This window comes from Aulonocara stuartgranti (assembly GCF_965226115.1).
Source record: "Aulonocara stuartgranti genome assembly, chromosome: 18".
Taxonomy (NCBI): Eukaryota; Metazoa; Chordata; class Actinopteri; order Cichliformes; family Cichlidae; genus Aulonocara; species Aulonocara stuartgranti.
In genome coordinates this window covers 34,770,164-34,789,250 of record NC_138954.1, presented here as the reverse complement: position 1 = coordinate 34,789,250, position 19,087 = coordinate 34,770,164, and positions in this window count along the sequence as shown.

The following is a 19,087-nucleotide window of genomic DNA, read 5'->3' as shown; positions in this document are numbered from 1 at the left end:
GTGAGCCAATACATGTGACAATTAAAGTGTAAGTAGTTGAAATAATTTTTAACAAACAGGTAAAAGCAGGAAAAAAAATCAACACTTGCACTCAAAAAACCTATTGGACAGAAACAGCGTCTTGCAAGATGGCGAGAGAGCTTGTCTTCATTGTTGCTCGTCTTGTGTAAATATCCAGAAAGCATGGGCCATGGATCATCTGTGGAGACATGGGTAACAACACATTGGTCACTTAAATTATACAAGAAATTTACTAAAAATGGCAAAAACAGTTACCTAATTTGAAGTTCTCCACTCAAATTCAGTAAGCCACTGGAGGAAAGTTGTGACATGAGGGTTAATGTGAACAACCTTTCGCTTCACAGTGGTCCCAGTCCTTCTTGTCCCAACCTTGGAGGTACATTTTGTTCCCTCTTCTGGGTTTATCCTTACAAAAAACCTTGCACACGCTGACTCCTGGTATTCCAGGTTCAATACATAGAATGAACCAAAGAAGACTGACATTGCATCAGCAAAGATGTTCTCTTTGTCCAGCTCAACAATTACACGCCCCTCTGCACTCACCATCCAGCAGGTGGCGGTCATTGAACTTTGTCCTTAAATGTATAGGGGCAACATGTTGTCATTATGCAACATAAAATAATTTCAATACTTCACTTCTTCACACTGTCTAGATAGTCATAAAGCAAATAGCTACGTACAGTTAATTATTAATGGCCTTATGTACATAAGTCCATTTTAACATATTATAATTGTACATAATTGGGAATTATTCTGCCCATTAAACACACCTAACAAAGAGTCAGCCCAGTTAAAGTACCGGAGGTGAATCAACTGTATGGTTATTTTGGAGTTTATAGTTTGTGCTGCTGTTAAACTTTACAGTATTGACTTCAGTATTCCTGCTGTTGGTGTAGCTAGACTACTATGTTGATCAGTAATATGTAATGTGAAATTTGATATTGTTACTTTGCTGGATTCACTGAGACACATGTCCAACAACCTTGGTTTATAAAGGAAATTACAGAAATTTGAGCTAACAAAACAGAGACTGGATACCTGTGTCCACGAAAAGCTCCTGTGCCAAACAGAAATTTTAATATGGTCTAATCAGCTCTATTTCATAAATGACTTCTTACCAAGCATAATCAGCCTTGGGGTGCTTGGCAGGCTTTTAACATGCAAGCTGAACAATATAAATTTGTGTGCACTGAAGCCACAAAATTTAGAAATACACAGTTGCAAAAAGTTCAGTGACCAATTACCTTTGCTAAAGGACATATGCAATGCAAAAAGTAAGAGTATTGTCAATAGGGACCAATTCCCAGTTTTTACATGATCAAAATTATTCACAAAAGGCTTCAATAAACAGAAAATGTGTGCCAACAAGAGAACAGTGCACAAAAATGAAAAGATATTTGAGCTCGACACTTTAATGGGTTTAACATGACTTAGTCAGCACTCCGCACCGTACAGGTAGTACAAGCACACCTGAAAACACTGACCAGCTAACAGCTTTAAGCATTTGGGCGCAACCTGGGTAGTTCACCGATTCGCCTGTTGCAAACGTCCAAGTTTCTATCAAGTCTCATAAATCCATCGGCAACTATTACCTAACCAGTCTTTTGAGTCTCTACATTCATAGATATTGACATTTTGTCTTTGAATGAAAATATCCTGGTAGGGTAGCTTAAAAGTCAAAACAAACAGTACTAAGAACGCATTTCGGACTTCTCTCGAATAAGTGAAAAAAACACTTACCTTCAGACTGATTAGCTGGTTCCGATCCAACTTTAATGTGTCCCATGTCAGTCCATTTTAGGGAAATAGTGTTAAGTGGTTTCATTTAATTTTGGGATACTCCCGCATGGACGAGCCGCAATTTGGAGTCTAGCAGAGTTATCACGAATAGCATATGATCTTCAGATATAATCCAATCAACCTTGCATTTAATCCCATTGAACATCCAGTTACCTCTGACTACTTCTAAGTTGCACATGTTAACGGTCTCATCATCACTCTGTGCTGCAGCGAACTGAATCTGTGGCACAGAATAGTTGATGGCCATGTTGTTCTCCTGCTTTGCAGCTTTGTTTGAGTCTGAATTGCAGCTTAAACGTGCAAAACTAAGAGAAGCAGATCAATATTTTCTTCTTATTGTTATTTAATGGTGGTTGGCAACCAGCGAAAGGAGCATTAACCACCTCGAGCAATATTTTCTATTTTCTATCCCCATTTTTGTTTTGAAAGTGAATACCCGACGTGTGCGTCATACGTCACGTTGTACGTCAGGTGAAGGTGTGGTGTCGGCTATCGCACCTGTCGCATTACAAAGCTTTAAAACATAACAATCGCTTTAAAAACACAACCCAACGCGCTAAACTGTGATAATGTGTTACATTATCACGTATATCCAGGACATCTCTTCTGAACCAAGACGAAGTGGTGCTACAAAGGAATTATTTCTTTAGGAGAGCATTTAATAGCAGTCTGGCCTGCAGCAAAATGCACCGCTAAAAATACAGTTTCTGCTTGTCCCAGAATTTATTAATTTTGAGAGTGAAGTTGTAGGACTGATGCTGGTTAGTGGTGTAGGTTTCATGGATGTGACACCTTGTGTAAAATGACGACCAGAGCATATTATTAGGTCAGTTCACTGTAGTTAGGCAGAGGTGTCTTAAAAAGTACCATCTTATACAAAACAAATGAAGGTTCAGTATAAGAAAGAATAAGAAGAGAAAAAAGCAACATCCTGCTAAATGAAGTCATTTTTAAACATTACTCTAAATGTAGCCATTAGTTTTTGTTGCTGTCCATACAAAAAATAAGTATACTTCAATTATATTTCCCAAGTATACCTTACCTAGTACGTATACTAATAATGCTTCTTGGTACTATATTGGCCCCCGTTTTAGTACATAACAGTATTCTTGAAATTAACTTTTAGATGTACTTTTTGTTCACCATAATTGTACTAGCATAATGTCATAATGTCTACAAGGGTATAATTAAAATATACTCGACTCTATCACAATACTAACCTTACAAGTATACTATTAATTAATAGTATTAATAATGTTTCACATTGTTTGACTAAACAAATACATTTATTAATATATGAGGTTCCATTCAGTTCAAGGAATTAAATTTTAGTGTGGCTGCAACTTACTCCTTAAGTTAAAAATGATGCTGTATATTGTAGTTTATATGTTATACTACTTTCACAGTGAATCGCATTTTATAGTAATACACTCTGAATGAGGATTTAAGTAATTACTCTTAGATCTACAGTAGAAAACAACATAAATCCGGATGGTGTAATAGTATAATCTCAGTAACATCACCAATTGTTACATTTGCTGTATTTTACAGCTGTTTCCATGAGTACGGTGAGTTACCGTAAAAATAATGTAATCTCATGGAATTTTCCCACAATTACATGCAAATTACAGTACTAAACTGCTAACATCCTTTAGACTGTGAAGTAGGGGTGGGTTCTTATAATCGATTCATCGATTAAAATCGATTCTGGCTTGGATAACGTAAAATCGATTCATTAAAATCCTGAATCGATTTTTTAATATAAATTTATTTTGCCCAAAATGCCAGAATCTCAGGTGAAATCTCACAAAATTTCAAGAACCACCAAACAGCTAAGACAGTAAATGAGAGCAGGAACACGGATTCTGCACAAAGACTTAAACACACAGCGGGACCCGCGGATCAGAATCAGTTAGATGTCGCTTTTCTCACAGTCGGGGCTGAAAGCCGACAGCTCGCTGACTCTGATCTGTCGGCGGGTCTGCGCTTTGTGTGCACGCCCTTTATGCGCCGATTCTAAAGCTGTTAGTTTGATCTCTCTCCAAACAATATTGACCGAACCAGCAGCAAAAGAAGATCCAAACGCTTCACATAAACATCGTCATGAATTCACTCAGACTTTTACTGTTTTGCTTCCACTGCGATGCACAGCTCTCTCTCTGTACTTCAAGAACAGTTTCCCTTTCTGCATTATTCGCTTGCTTGTTACGCACAAGTCTACCGTTGTTTACAGGCTGTCGGCTGCTGTTTTTTCCCTTTTACATTCTTCCGAAAAGAAAACCTCATTTCTGCTGTTCAATACTGAACAAATTTAAACTTTTTAAAATTATTCAAAATGCAAAACGCTGTGTCTGTAATAAAACCGCTGTAACTTCAGAGGTAATGTTCATATGTTGATTAATGGTTTTCTTTCGTTTTTGATGTACTGCAGAATATTTTTATAAAATCCCAGGCCAGGAAAATCACCTTCATGTTTTTCTGTGTTTTATCCTCAGCTACTTTGACACAAAGGCCTCTGCTGTGATGCTCACACCTGTGATAGTCTTGCGTGTGTCAGCTTCCTTTTTATTGATACAAAAATATGTAAATGTACTGATCTGAATTATAATATTTCTGACTGTCAAAATTTCCCAGATTTAAATCGAATCGAATTAAATCGAATCGTGGATCGAATCGATTCGGGGCCTTGTGAATCGGAATTGAATCGATTCTAGAAATCAGTGACGATACCCAGCCCTACTGTGAAGGTTCTCAGTCATCCAGGTCTTTTCTTTGCAAACTCCTTCGACAACATCCTTTAGAGTTTTTTACTGTTGATTTTGCAGTACTAAGATATGGAAATTACTGAAAAGGCTAACAGTGTGTTCATGTTTTGAATCGGGTAATTTCATGGTGAGAAATGTCTTTGACAAAAAAATGCAGGATTAATTAATAGCTGTATATGACTGCTAGGTTAGGACGTGGTTAGGCGCAAATACTTAAGAGAGAGAGATTTTGCTCTATTAATATTTATTGGAAATCTTTTCCTCCATAAGATTGTGGGCAAAGTCAATAAATTGTCTCCTGGCTTTCAGGTCCCCCTGAGCCAAATTTACAGTTTTTGCAATTAAGAAAAGAAAAAAAGATTTAAGGTGAAACAAATTTTTTCAATTCATGGAATGATGACATTATCACTCATTCCATATTGTTCCTAAAGTTTGCAGTCTTTTTTTTTAGTTAAAAGTTAAAGCAGAGCTTGTTTTTTTAGCTTCTTTGATAATGTAACTCTGCATATGTGTACATGCATGTGCACTGATGTGTGCATGGGGGGTGATTTGACATTACAGTCCCTTGAAAAAGCATTCATAGTCCTTGAACTTGTGCACATTTTGTCACCTTACAACCACAAACAAAAGATGTTTTTATTGACAGTTTCAATGGTAGATTAACACAAAGTAGCACATAATTGTGAAGTGGTATGAAAATAATACATGGTTGTCAAAATTCTAAGCAAATGAAATTTGGAAAAGTGTGTCATTCTTTTCTATTCACCCCCTGCTCTTTATAGAGCCACATTTTGCTCCAGTTACACCTGCAGGTCTTTTGGAGTATGTCTCTAGCAGCTTTGCACATCTAGAGACTGAAATATTTGCCCATTCTTCACTGTAAAACAGCTCAAACTCAGACAGATTGGATGGAAAGCGTCTCTGAGTCTGTATGACTATGTTTACTGTTTTGTCTATTTCAAACAGATGCCTGTCCTCACCAGATGCCTGTCCTCACCTCTGCACTGCTGCCGTCTCCTCTAACCCGGCATGTTTCTAAGGTATGTTTTCTTTCTTTTGGATGTTGTTCTTGTGGTTTTTCTCCAGAGATGAGGTTTGCAGTGTCTGTGTCTGTGTGGTGCAGCCGGTCTAGTCTAGGGGTAATAACAGAGATTGAAACTTTACTGATAAATTGTCCAACTAAAAAAATAGCGGGGTCCACAAATGTCATGTGACAACTAGGGATGGGTACCGTGGATACCGGGATAAGATGAGTTGGTACCGGGATAAGATGAGTTGGTACCGGGATAAGATGAGTTGCTGTGTTTTTCACGGAGAAAAAATAATTAACATGGAATAACGTCAGTGTTAGATGAAAAAAAAAAGATGCAAGCAGAAAAGGACAGCAGATTGAGAAGAGATTTCTTCAAACGGTATCCTTAGAAAGAAATCTCTTCTAACAAGTGATATCTGATAAGCTTAAAACTTAAATCTTGAATCTAATATCCAGATTCATGCTAAACTTTTCTGATTACTCCGTGAATCTGCACCGTTAGACTTTTCATCGCTACGTAACATACTGGCGTCACTGTTGCCAGTGTCAGGGGAGTTTCTTTAGGGGAGTTTATTTGTGGATGTGTGCAAATGTATGTGCATTCATGTGTTCCTGCGTGGAGATCTGAGGTTGGCTGGTAGGGTGTGTTTTGGTAGTTCTCGGGTTTATAATAGCAACACCATTAACGAGACTGGGACAGCTCTGTCTTAACATGGCGACTCCGTTTATTGCCAAGCTGCAACAACAAATACACACGGCACAACCACCAGAGGGTGCTGCATGAACCATTGAATTAGTCCTTACCATAACATCCCCCCTTCTGAGTACATTATAAACTATAATGTTTTCTGTATTAATCACTTTTATGTCAATACTGAAATCACTGCAACTTAACTTGTAGCTGGATACTCCAAGGCTGTTACATTAACTCAAATCTGTAACAAACATTTATTGCCTTTATTAATAACTATTATTTTATTTAACTGTGTGAACTTATTCAAACTATGAAGGTGGGGTAGACAACCCAGTCCTTCAACTGAGTGAGGGGATTATTCTGCCCCGGGCTGGTCACTCAGGTGCTCGAGAGTACCATCTACCTAAATCAAAGTCCTTAAGGTACCTCGGTGGGTTTCTGTCTCTTGTAGGATATCTTCTTTCAGTAGACAGGTTACTTGGTGGTATAAGACACTGCTGAACCTGGTTTGAAACAGGGCTGCTGCTGTTTTCTGGCAGGGCAGGGATTTGTTGTTCAGTTGGTTCAGTTTTGGTCCCTTTTAGTGTGATGAGATGGCTCCTGTTTCGACGTAGAAGCCCCCTCGGGGTCTCAACAAGGTAAGACCGTGGTGTATCTGCTCTGCCTGATATAGTCCCATTTGTTTTCATGTCTGTGATCCAAACTTGATCTCCTGGGTGTAGTCCAGTGAGGTCTTGTGCTCTGTGTCTGTTGTTGAACCATTTCCACTGTTTTTCTCTCTCCTTCCCTTCTCTCTCTCTCAGTTTAGTGATGTTTGTCCAGCCTGGGTTGAGGCAGGATGGAAGTATGGGAACTGTGGTACGAAGTTTCCTCCCCATCAGAAGCTCTGCAGGGCTATGTCCATTGGCAAGTGGTGTGGCGCGATATGCCATGAGAGCAAGATATGGGTCTCCTTCTTTCTCTAGAAGGCTCTTTACTGTTCTCACTGCTCTTTCAGCCTCACCATTGCTCTGAGGGAATCTCGGGCTGGAAGTGGTGTGGGCAAAGCCCCACTCTGAAGCAAACTTTTGGAAGTGTTCTGAGGAGAATTGTGGACCATTATCCGACCTTAACTCTGTTGGAATGCCGTGGCGTGCGAATATGGACTTTAAGTGGTCAATCACTGCTGCTGATGTGGTAGAGGACAGCTTAGCTATTTCTATGTATCGTGAGAAATAGTCCACTGCAACCAAATACTGGCTGTTACTCCACTCAAAAAGATCAGCACCAACTAACTCCCACGGCCGTGTAGGAAACTCAGTTGGCATGAGTGTTTCTCTGGGTTGCTGTCTCACCTTTGCACACGTCTCACAGTCTGCTACCAGCTGTTGTAGTTGAGAGCTCAGTCCTGGCCACCATACCGACTGCTTGGCTCGTTCCCTGGACTTTACAATGCCCTGGTGACCTGTGTGCAGTCGTGTCAAAACATCTTTTTGTAATATCTTTGGAATAACTATATGCATACCTTTTAGGAGAAGGTCATTTTCAACAGTCAGGTCCCCTGCATGCTGGTGGTATGGGAAACATGGACCTGGTATTTTGAGTTTGTCCGGCCAGCCATTCTTGCAGTAGAGTTTGATTTGTTTTAGTGTTTCGTCTTTGTCTTGCTGCTCTCTTATTTGTTGTAGTCTCTCCTCTGTTGCAGGAAGACCTGAAATCACCTGATGTGCATACAGGTTCATTTCGTCTCTTAATGTCTCGTCACAAACAGTTTTTTCTGGTGCTCTGGACAGCACGTCTGCAGTTGCGATGTGTTTGCCTGGGACATGTGAGATGGTGAAAGAGTACCGCATTAATCTCATTCTCAGTCTTTGTACTCGTGGTGGCAGTTCGTCTAAGTTCTTGGAGCCCAAAAGTGGTACTAAAGGCTTGTGATCTGTCTCAACATGGAACTCAATGCCTATAAGAAAATCAGAGAATCGCTCACATGCCCAGGTTATGGCTAACACTTCCTTCTCTATTTGAGCATACCTTTGTTCTATGTTTTTGGTACTGAGTAGTTCTCTCAACGGCTGTGTTTTCTCTGCTAAGTGGGGAAGGTACTTGCCTAGATGATTAACCATTCCTAGGAATCGTCTCACTCCACCCACATCGGTGGGTGCCTCCATGTTGCTGACCGCTTTCACTTTTTCTGGGTCTGCTTTGACTCCTGTAGTGTCAATGATCTGTCCGAGGAACTTGATTGAGGTCTTTGCAAACTCACACTTCTCACTTTTCAATGTCACCCCAGCTTTTGTGAGCCGTTCGAGGACTGCAACCAGCCTCTTGTCGTGCTGGGTCTGTGTGTCAGCATAAACCAGAATGTCATCCATCTGGCAGACAACTCCATCCAGCCCCTCCAAAAGCTGAGACATTCGTTTTTGAAAATGCTCAGGGGCTGAGGATATGCCAAAACAGAGTCTATTGAAACAGTACCTTCCGAATGGTGTGATGAAGGTTGTGAGAAGAGCTGACTGCTTGGACAAAGGTATTTGCCAAAACCCTGAGTTAGCATCGAGTTTTGAGAACAACTTTGCGCCCTCTAGCTGTCCTAGGGTGTGCTCAACTGATGGCAACATGTGTCTTTCCCTTTTCACAGAAGTATTTAGTTTGGTCAAGTCCACGCACACACGCACTTCATCTCTGTTTGGTTTAGGTACTGGAACCATTCCTGCACACCAGTCAGTAGGCTGCTCTACTCTGGAGATTACACCTAACTCTTCCATACGAGCGAGCTCTCTTTTGACTTTGGGCAACAGGGGGAGCGGGACCCTTCTTGGGGTTGACAGGGCGAATGGTTTAGCGTCTGCTTTAAGCTCGATTTTGTATTCCCCCTCCATTCGGCCTAACCCACTGAATAGTTTTGGAAACTGCTGCTTTATTGCCTCTACCGAAGTGAGTGACACTGCTTCTACTCTGGCCACTAGCCCAAGTGCTACACTTGCTAAGCGGCTAAGTAACCCTTGCGTCAGGTCTGCTACTACATACACAGGCTGTACTGTAGTTTTGCTCAGAGTGCTCAGGTTAGCAGTAAATGTCCCTCTAACTGCTAGTGGAGACATTCCCGCCCCATACAGTTTCAGATCTGTGGGTTGCAGCTGTGGTTTTTGTGCTAGAGCATTGTACTCTTTTTCAGGCAAGACGGTTACGTCCGCTCCTGTGTCAATTTTGAGCCAGCAGTCTACATTGTTAACTTTTATTTTAGTCAACCACGCATCCTCAGTTCTCTGTGAAGGTAGTGTTCCAAAAAAAAGGTTCCTCCCTTTCTTCACTGTCACCACCTGCTGCACATATTTCTCCCACTGCCCCAGACCTGCACACTCTTGCATAGTGACCTTTCTTTTTACACTGATTGCAGAGTACCTCTTTGGCTGGGCACAGGTTCTTGCAGTGAAAGGGTGTCTTTCCACATCGGTTGCATTGGCTTTTCACATTCCTCTCTGTGGTTTGTGGCACAGTCTTTCTTGGTTTAAAGTGTTTTATTTTTCCTTTAATGATGTCCACGTTACAAAGATTTTCCTGCTTGAAGTTTTTTTTAAGAAGATCCTGCTGCTTCTTAACAAGCTCACTTTGGCGAATCCGTATCACTGCTTTTTCTAACGTGAGCTCCGCGTCCATTTGCAGTTGCTCCGAGAGCTGGTGAGTTTATCTCTGGATGTGTGCAAATGTATGTGCATTCATGTGTGCCTGCGTGGAGATCTGAGGTTGGCTGGTAGGGTGGACCTCTGCGCATAATCACATGTATGTGCATTCATGTGTGCCTGCGTGGAGATCTGGGGTTGGCTGGTAGGGTGGACCTCTGCGCATAATCACATGTGTGTGCAATCAGAGCCACGTCTGGATTTCTTGGAATGTGGATTGTTTGGGGTGAGTTTATCTCTGGATGTGTGCAAATGTATGTGCATTCATGTGTGCCTGCGTGGAGATCTGAGGTTGGCTGGTAGGGTGGACCTCTGCGCATAATCACATGTGTGTGCAATCAGAACCACGTCTGGATTTCTTGGAATGTGGATTGTTTGGGGTGAGTTTATCTCTGGATGTGTGCAAATGTATGTGCATTCATGTGTGCCTGTGTGGAGATCTGAGGTTGGCTGGTAGGGTGGACCTCTGCACATAATCACATGTGTGTGCAATCAGAGCCACGTCTGGATTTCTTGGAATGTGGATTGTTTGGGGTTAGTTTATCTCTGGATGTGTGCAAATGTATGTGCATTCATGTGTGCCTGCGTGGAGATCTGAGGTTGGCTGGTAGGGTGGACCTCTGCGCATAATGGATTGGCTGGAGGACTGTTTACTTAGCCTGATAGGCCGAAGGACACTGTCTCAGCTAAACTATGGACACGCACACACACACACTTACACTGATAAGCACTCACTCATCCCCCTCCCTTTCCAACGCCTTCGATGCTTGTGCCCTACCGGGGATGATAGCAGTCAACTGGACCAGCACAGATGCTGCAAGACCGGATGCGCTGTCTACGCCGGCTCTCTCTTACCCTTTACCCGCCCCTGTTGCTTGTCTCGTGTTTCTATGGTGTATTGATAGTCATGTGCTTTTGTGCTGAGGTGTTTTTTCTTTTATCAAACTGTTCTCCCACTAGGAGCTCAGTCTGAGTGGAGTTTTTTTCTCCTCCTCTTACCTCATGTAGTGTATTTTCGTTGTTTTTTTCCTATCAGCCTACCTTCTGACATGTCTGCCCAATGTGATGTTTGTGTAAAGTTGGTCAGAAGGTTCCTTTGTGAGTGCGCATGCGCCATTAGCGTGCTGCCTGCTGTAACCCCTAATTTCCCTCGGGATGAATAAAGTATTCTGATTCTGATTCTGATAATCACATGTGTGTGCAATCAGAGCCACGTCTGGATTTCTTGGAATGTGGATTGTTTGGGGTTAGTTTATCTCTGGATGTGTGCAAATGTATGTGCATTCATGTGTGCCTGCGTGGAGATCTGAGGTTGGCTGGTAGGGTGGACCTCTGCGCATAATCACATGTGTGTGCAATCAGAGCCACGTCTGGATTTCTTGGAATGTGGATTGTTTGGGGTTAGTTTATCCCTGGATGTGTGCAAATGTATGTGCATTCATGTGTGCCTGCGTGGAGATCTGAGGTTGGCTGGTAGGGTGGACCTCTGCGCATAATCACATGTGTGTGCAATCAGAGCCACGTCTGGATTTCTTGGAATGTGGATTGTTTGGGGTTAGTTTATCTCTGGATGTGTGCAAATGTATGTGCATTCATGTGTGCCTGCGTGGAGATCTGAGGTTGGCTGGTAGGGTGGACCTCTGCGCATAATCACATGTGTGTGCATTCATGTGTGCCTGCGTGGAGATCTGGGGTTGGCTGGTAGGGTGGACCTCTGCGCATAATCACATGTGTGTGCAATCAGAGCCACGTCTGGATTTCTTGGAATGTGGATTGTTTGGGGTGAGTTTATCTCTGGATGTGTGCAAATGTATGTGCATTCATGTGTGCCTGCGTGGAGATCTGAGGTTGGCTGGTAGGGTGGACCTCTGCGCATAATCACATGTGTGTGCAATCAGAGCCACGTCTGGATTTCTTGGAATGTGGATTGTTTGGGGTGAGTTTATCTCTGGATGTGTGCAAATGTATGTGCATTCATGTGTGCCTGCGTGGAGATCTGAGGTTGGCTGGTAGGGTGGACCTCTGCGCATAATCACATGTGTGTGCAATCAGAGCCACGTCTGGATTTCTTGGAATGTGGATTGTTTGGGGTGAGTTTATCTCTGGATGTGTGCAAATGTATGTGCATTCATGTGTGCCTGTGTGGAGATCTGAGGTTGGCTGGTAGGGTGGACCTCTGCACATAATCACATGTGTGTGCAATCAGAGCCACGTCTGGATTTCTTGGAATGTGGATTGTTTGGGGTTAGTTTATCTCTGGATGTGTGCAAATGTATGTGCATTCATGTGTGCCTGCGTGGAGATCTGAGGTTGGCTGGTAGGGTGGACCTCTGCGCATAATGGATTGGCTGGAGGACTGTTTACTTAGCCTGATAGGCCGAAGGACACTGTCTCAGCTAAACTATGGACACGCACACACACACACTTACACTGATAAGCACTCACTCATCCCCCTCCCTTTCCAACGCCTTCGATGCTTGTGCCCTACCGGGGATGATAGCAGTCAACTGGACCAGCACAGATGCTGCAAGACCGGATGCGCTGTCTACGCCGGCTCTCTCTTACCCTTTACCCGCCCCTGTTGCTTGTCTCGTGTTTCTATGGTGTATTGATAGTCATGTGCTTTTGTGCTGAGGTGTTTTTTCTTTTATCAAACTGTTCTCCCACTAGGAGCTCAGTCTGAGTGGAGTTTTTTTCTCCTCCTCTTACCTCATGTAGTGTATTTTCGTTGTTTTTTTCCTATCAGCCTACCTTCTGACATGTCTGCCCAATGTGATGTTTGTGTAAAGTTGGTCAGAAGGTTCCTTTGTGAGTGCGCATGCGCCATTAGCGTGCTGCCTGCTGTAACCCCTAATTTCCCTCGGGATGAATAAAGTATTCTGATTCTGATTCTGATAATCACATGTGTGTGCAATCAGAGCCACGTCTGGATTTCTTGGAATGTGGATTGTTTGGGGTGAGTTTATTTGTGGATGTGTGCAAATGTATGTGCATTCATGTGTGCCTGCGTGGAGATCTGAGGTTGGCTGGTAGGGTGGACCTCTGCGCATAATCATATGTGTGTGCAATCAGAGCCACGTCTGGATTTCTTGGAATGTGGATTGTTTCTGGTGAGTTTATCTCTGGATGTGTGCAAATGTATGTGCATTCATGTGTGCCTGCGTGGAGATCTGAGGTTGGCTGGTAGGGTGGACCTCTGCGCATAATCACATGTGTGTGCAATCAGAGCCATGTCTGGATTTCTTGGAATGTGGATTGTTTGGGGTGAGTTTATTTGTGGATGTGTGCAAATGTATGTGCATTCATGTGTGCCTGCGTGGAGATCTGAGGTTGGCTGGTAGGGTGGACCTCTGCGCATAATCGCATGTGTGTGCAATCAGAGCCACGTCTGGATTTCTTGGAATGTGGATTGTTTGGGGTTAGTTTATCTCTGGATGTGTGCAAATGTATGTGCATTCATGTGTGCCTGCGTGGAGATCTGAGGTTGGCTGGTAGGGTGGACCTCTGCGCATAATCACATGTGTGTGCAATCAGAGCCACGTCTGGATTTCTTGGAATGTGGATTGTTTGGGGTGAGTTTATCCCTGGATGTGTGCAAATGTATGTGCATTCATGTGTGCCTGTGTGGAGATCTGAGGTTGGCTGGTAGGGTGGACCTCTGCGCATAATCACATGTGTGTGCAATCAGAGCCACGTCTGGATTTCTTGGAATGTGGATTGTTTGGGGTTAGTTTATCTCTGGATGTGTGCAAATGTATGTGCATTCATGTGTGCCTGCGTGGAGATCTGAGGTTGGCTGGTAGGGTGGACCTCTGCGCATAATCACATGTGTGTGCAACCAGAGCCACGTCTGGATTTTTTGGAATGTGGATTGTTTGGGGTTAGTTTATCTCTGGATGTGTGCAAATGTATGTGCATTCATGTGTGCCTGCGTGGAGATCTGAGGTTGGCTGGTAGGGTGGACCTCTGCGCATAATCACATGTGTGTGCAATCAGAGCCACGTCTGGATTTTTTGGAATGTGGATTGTTTGGGGTTAGTTTATCTCTGGATGTGTGCAAATGTATGTGCATTCATGTGTGCCTGCGTGGAGATCTGAGGTTGGCTGGTAGGGTGGACCTCTGCGCATAATCGCATGTGTGTGCAATCAGAGCCACGTCTGGATTTCTTGGAATGTGGATTGTTTGGGGTTAGTTTATCTCTGGATGTGTGCAAATGTATGTGCATTCATGTGTGCCTGCGTGGAGATCTGAGGTTGGCTGGTAGGGTGGACCTCTGCGCATAATCACATGTGTGTGCAATCAGAGCCACGTCTGGATTTCTTGGAATGTGGATTGTTTGGGGTTAGTTTATCTCTGGATGTGTGCAAATGTATGTGCATTCATGTGTGCCTGCGTGGAGATCTGAGGTTGGCTGGTAGGGTGGACCTCTGCGCATAATCACATGTGTGTGCAATCAGAGCCACGTCTGGATTTCTTGGAATGTGGATTGTTTGGGGTTAGTTTATCCCTGGATGTGTGCAAATGTATGTGCATTCATGTGTGCCTGTGTGGAGATCTGAGGTTGGCTGGTAGGGTGGACCTCTGCGCATAATCACATGTGTGTGCAATCAGAGCCACGTCTGGATTTCTTGGAATGTGGATTGTTTGGGGTTAGTTTATCTCTGGATGTGTGCAAATGTATGTGCATTCATGTGTGCCTGTGTGGAGATCTGAGGTTGGCTGGTAGGGTGGACCTCTGCGCATAATCACATGTGTGTGCAATCAGAGCCACGTCTGGATTTCTTGGAATGTGGATTGTTTGGGGTTAGTTTATCTCTGGATGTGTGCAAATGTATGTGCATTCATGTGTGCCTGCGTGGAGATCTGAGGTTGGCTGGTAGGGTGGACCTCTGCGCATAATCACATGTGTGTGCAACCAGAGCCACGTCTGGATTTTTTGGAATGTGGATTGTTTGGGGTTAGTTTATCTCTGGATGTGTGCAAATGTATGTGCATTCATGTGTGCCTGCGTGGAGATCTGAGGTTGGCTGGTAGGGTGGACCTCTGCGCATAATCACATGTGTGTGCAATCAGAGCCACGTCTGGATTTCTTGGAATGTGGATTGTTTGGGGTTAGTTTATCTCTGGATGTGTGCAAATGTATGTGCATTCATGTGTGCCTGCGTGGAGATCTGAGGTTGGCTGGTAGGGTGGACCTCTGCGCATAATCACATGTGTGTGCAACCAGAGCCACGTCTGGATTTTTTGGAATGTGGATTGTTTGGGGTTAGTTTATCTCTGGATGTGTGCAAATGTATGTGCATTCATGTGTGCCTGCGTGGAGATCTGAGGTTGGCTGGTAGGGTGGACCTCTGCGCATAATCACATGTGTGTGCAATCAGAGCCACGTCTGGATTTTTTGGAATGTGGATTGTTTGGGGTTAGTTTATCTCTGGATGTGTGCAAATGTATGTGCATTCATGTGTGCCTGCGTGGAGATCTGAGGTTGGCTGGTAGGGTGGACCTCTGCGCATAATCACATGTGTGTGCAATCAGAGCCACGTCTGGATTTCTTGGAATGTGGATTGTTTGGGGTTAGTTTATCTCTGGATGTGTGCAAATGTATGTGCATTCATGTGTGCCTGTGTGGAGATCTGAGGTTGGCTGGTAGGGTGGACCTCTGCGCATAATCACATGTGTGTGCAATCAGAGCCATGTCTGGATTTCTTGGAATGTGGATTGTTTGGGGTTAGTTTATCTCTGGATGTGTGCAAATGTATGTGCATTCATGTGTGCCTGCGTGGAGATCTGAGGTTGGCTGGTAGGGTGGACCTCTGCGCATAATCACATGTGTGTGCAATCAGAGCCACGTCTGGATTTTTTGGAATGTGGATTGTTTGGGGTTAGTTTATCTCTGGATGTGTGCAAATGTATGTGCATTCATGTGTGCCTGCGTGGAGATCTGAGGTTGGCTGGTAGGGTGGACCTCTGCGCATAATCGCATGTGTGTGCAATCAGAGCCACGTCTGGATTTCTTGGAATGTGGATTGTTTGGGGTTAGTTTATCTCTGGATGTGTGCAAATGTATGTGCATTCATGTGTGCCTGCGTGGAGATCTGAGGTTGGCTGGTAGGGTGGACCTCTGCGCATAATCACATGTGTGTGCAATCAGAGCCACGTCTGGATTTCTTGGAATGTGGATTGTTTGGGGTTAGTTTATCTCTGGATGTGTGCAAATGTATGTGCATTCATGTGTGCCTGCGTGGAGATCTGAGGTTGGCTGGTAGGGTGGACCTCTGCGCATAATCACATGTGTGTGCAATCAGAGCCACGTCTGGATTTCTTGGAATGTGGATTGTTTGGGGTTAGTTTATCCCTGGATGTGTGCAAATGTATGTGAATTCATGTGTGCCTGTGTGGAGATCTGAGGTTGGCTGGTAGGGTGGACCTCTGCGCATAATCACATGTGTGTGCAATCAGAGCCACGTCTGGATTTCTTGGAATGTGGATTGTTTGGGGTTAGTTTATCTCTGGATGTGTGCAAATGTATGTGCATTCATGTGTGCCTGTGTGGAGATCTGAGGTTGGCTGGTAGGGTGGACCTCTGCGCATAATCACATGTGTGTGCAATCAGAGCCACGTCTGGATTTCTTGGAATGTGGATTGTTTGGGGTTAGTTTATCTCTGGATGTGTGCAAATGTATGTGCATTCATGTGTGCCTGCGTGGAGATCTGAGGTTGGCTGGTAGGGTGGACCTCTGCGCATAATCACATGTGTGTGCAACCAGAGCCACGTCTGGATTTTTTGGAATGTGGATTGTTTGGGGTGAGTTTATCTCTGGATGTGTGCAAATGTATGTGCATTCATGTGTGCCTGCGTGGAGATCTGAGGTTGGCTGGTAGGGTGGACCTCTGCGCATAATCACATGTGTGTGCAATCAGAGCCACGTCTGGATTTTTTGGAATGTGGATTGTTTGGGGTTAGTTTATCTCTGGATGTGTGCAAATGTATGTGCATTCATGTGTGCCTGCGTGGAGATCTGAGGTTGGCTGGTAGGGTGGACCTCTGCGCATAATCGCATGTGTGTGCAATCAGAGCCACGTCTGGATTTCTTGGAATGTGGATTGTTTGGGGTTAGTTTATCTCTGGATGTGTGCAAATGTATGTGCATTCATGTGTGCCTGCGTGGAGATCTGAGGTTGGCTGGTAGGGTGGACCTCTGCGCATAATCACATGTGTGTGCAATCAGAGCCACGTCTGGATTTCTTGGAATGTGGATTGTTTGGGGTTAGTTTATCTCTGGATGTGTGCAAATGTATGTGCATTCATGTGTGCCTGCGTGGAGATCTGAGGTTGGCTGGTAGGGTGGACCTCTGCGCATAATCACATGTGTGTGCAATCAGAGCCACGTCTGGATTTCTTGGAATGTGGATTGTTTGGGGTTAGTTTATCCCTGGATGTGTGCAAATGTATGTGCATTCATGTGTGCCTGTGTGGAGATCTGAGGTTGGCTGGTAGGGTGGACCTCTGCGCATAATCACATGTGTGTGCAATCAGAGCCATGTCTGGATTTCTTGGAATGTGGATTGTTTGGGGTTAGTTTATCTCTGGATGTGTGCAAATGTATGTGCATTCATGTGTGCCTGCGTGGAGATCTGAGGTTGGCTGGTAGGGTGGACCTCTGCGCATAATCACATGTGTGTGCAATCAGAGCCACGTCTGGATTTTTTGGAATGTGGATTGTTTGGGGTTAGTTTATCTCTGGATGTGTGCAAATGTATGTGCATTCATGTGTGCCTGCGTGGAGATCTGAGGTTGGCTGGTAGGGTGGACCTCTGCGCATAATCGCGTGTGTGCAATCAGAGCCACGTCTGGATTTCTTGGAATGTGGATTGTTTGGGGTTAGTTTATCTCTGGATGTGTGCAAATGTATGTGCATTCATGTGTGCCTGCGTGGAGATCTGAGGTTGGCTGGTAGGGTGGACCTCTGCGCATAATCACATGTGTGTGCAATCAGAGCCACGTCTGGATTTCTTGGAATGTGGATTGTTTGGGGTTAGTTTATCTCTGGATGTGTGCAAATGTATGTGCATTCATGTGTGCCTGCGTGGAGATCTGAGGTTGGCTGGTAGGGTGGACCTCTGCGCATAATCACATGTGTGTGCAATCAGAGCCACGTCTGGATTTCTTGGAATGTGGATTGTTTGGGGTTAGTTTATCCCTGGATGTGTGCAAATGTATGTGCATTCATGTGTGCCTGTGTGGAGATCTGAGGTTGGCTGGTAGGGTGGACCTCTGCGCATAATCACATGTGTGTGCAATCAGAGCCACGTCTGGATTTCTTGGAATGTGGATTGTTTGGGGTGAGTTTATCTCTGGATGTGTGCAAATGTATGTGCATTCATGTGTGCCTGTGTGGGGATCTGAGGTTGGCTGGTAGGGTGGACCTCTGCGCATAATCACATGTGTGTGCAATCAGAGCCACGTCTGGATTTCTTGGAATGTGGATTGTTTGGGGTTAGTTTATCTCTGGATGTGTGCAAATGTATGTGCATTCATGTGTGCCTGCGTGGAGATCTGAGGTTGGCTGGTAGGGTGGACCTCTGCGCATAATCACATGTGTGTGCAACCAGAGCCACGTCTGGATTTCTTGGAATGTGGATTGTTTGGGGTTAGTTTATCTCTGGATGTGTGCAAATGTATGTGCATTCATGTGTGCCTGCGTGGAGATCTGAGGTTGGCTGGTAGGGTGGACCTCTGCGCATAATCACATGTGTGTGCAATCAGAGCCACGTCTGGATTTCTTGGAATGTGGATTGTTTGAGGTGAATTTATCTCTGGATGTGTGCAAATGTATGTGCATTCATGTGTGCCTGTGTGGAGATCTGAGGTTGGCTGGTAGGGTGGACCTCTGCGCATAATCACATGTGTGTGCAATCAGAGCCACGTCTGGATTTCTTGGAATGTGGATTGTTTGGGGTGAGTTTATCTCTGGATGTGTGCAAATGTATGTGCATTCATGTGTGCCTGCGTGGAGATCTGAGGTTGGCTGGTAGGGTGGACCTCTGCGCATAATGGATTGGCTGGAGGACTGTTTACTTAGCCTGATAGGCCGAAGGACACTGTCTCAGCTA